Here is a 1885-nt window from a genome sequence, read left to right as displayed (position 1 = left end):
GAAGCCCTCGTCTTCTTTTTTTTTTTTTTTATTAGTTATCCCCTTGCCTTCAGGGAGGTGGATGTGACGCTAGTTTTCCCGTTTCCTTGCTTGGCTACCTCGCGAGTAAACCCTGTCTTTGCCGCAGACCTCGGCGGCTCAGCGTTTTGGCTTTCGCTGCGCTTCGGACAAACAAGCCTGGTTCGGGAACACCCTGGAGTGGGCTGCTGGGGCGAATGGTAAGTGTATATTTAGATTTTTAAGAAACTGCCGCAACATGGTCTACAGCGGTTGTACCGTTCCGTGTCGCTACTACAGATGTCTAGGCGGGTTTCTCCGCATCCTCAGCAGCAGTTGGTGGTGTCAGTATGTTTTTTTAAATGTTAGCCTTTCTGGTAGGCGTGTAATGACATCTCATTGTGCTTTCAGTTTGTAGTTCCCAAGTGGCTAATGATGTCGAAGATCTTTTCACGTGTTTGGCATCTGTATATCCTCTTCAGTGAAATGTCTCTTCACATCTTCTCCGATTTTCCAGTTGGATTGTTTGGTTTTTTCTGTTGAGGTGTGAGAGTTTGCTTTCGTTTGGCCCCGCCTGTAGTACCGAAGGCTTTGGGTTGCCTCCCCAGCTTCCCCTCGCTCTCCAGTCTACCTAAGGGAATCCAAATGTTGGTCAGGTATCCACCCCTACACTGCGCAACGTGTTTCTTGAAGGGAAAGCCAACTCCTCCTCTTGCCCTAAGAATCAACTCAGTATGATGGACGTTCTTAACCTCTGCCTCGTTGGTGACGTCTTCAGGAAAACCAGTGTGACCCAATGCCAGCTGCTGCTATGTGACGGGGGTGTGTGGTGGGGAGTCTGATAGGAAGACTTCTGGGAGAAATTTCCCCTCTTTTTAACCCAGAGTCATAGGACAATATTATTTATCTCTTCCTCTTGACATTGACAAGTTTGGATGAGGTACTGCTGCAGATGTCTTGCCTCAAACGTGTTGATTAAACTAGTACAGAGGATGGTAGAAAAGAGAAATGTGGAAGTCCAGGCATAGTGACATCGTGAAGATGTCAGCCAGCCTTGAGGACAGCTACATCTCGACTTTCTATTAAAAGAGATCGAAGTTTCCACTTTCCTTATTGTTTGATCCACATGAGTCACGGTTTCTGACACTTGCAGCCCCAAATATTCTCATAGAAACGCCCGCCCTCTGGCCTGTTGTTATCGTCGAGGACTGTGGTTGCGTTTCTGTTTTCTTTTTAAACCAGCCCCACCCCCGACGTTGCTCCAGTGACTCACTGTTACTGTCACTGTTTCTCTTGAGCTAATGGACGTTCGTAGAAGCCGGCACACAACAACCAGTCAGTACACACGTGGAGCACTTATTAATACAAATACGGCCCGGGTAAAAGGACCCAAAGCAAGTCTGAACACATAGCGAAAAATCAATATCAGACAGACCATGCTTATGGAGGGAAAGGCAAACCCCATTCCAAGAGAAGTTTGCAGAGCACAAAACCATCCACAATGCCGGACGCCTAACATCCCCGCTGCTTTCCCGGTGGGGGCTTCAGGGGGAGGGGAGAAGGCAGGCGGTGTGGACTGACCCCCTGGCTCCCGCCCTGCGGAGGGAGCTGGCCCCGTCCCTCCACCAGGGCTCAGCTCCTAGGCTTACAGCTCAGTTCCTGGGCTCTGCTCGTCCCCGACAAGTCAGAAAGTGCGAAGGCGCTGTGATGTTACCCTCCTGCAGGCTCACGAGTCAGCCTGACTGGACTTCAGCCCTGGTCAGAGACACGGGCTTCATTACAGCGAAAGGCGGCAGCCCCAGCAGTGTCTTGACGTGACGCCCAGCTCCCCGGTTCCCACGGGGCGACGGAACAAGAGCGCCATCACCTGCCCGTGGTGGGGACGCGG

The sequence above is a fragment of the Neophocaena asiaeorientalis genome, unplaced genomic scaffold, assembly GCF_003031525.2.
Source record: "Neophocaena asiaeorientalis asiaeorientalis breed wild unplaced genomic scaffold, Neophocaena_asiaeorientalis_V1.1 scaffold827, whole genome shotgun sequence".
Lineage (NCBI taxonomy): Eukaryota > Metazoa > Chordata > Mammalia > Artiodactyla > Phocoenidae > Neophocaena > Neophocaena asiaeorientalis.
Note: the sequence above shows the minus strand (reverse complement) of the source record.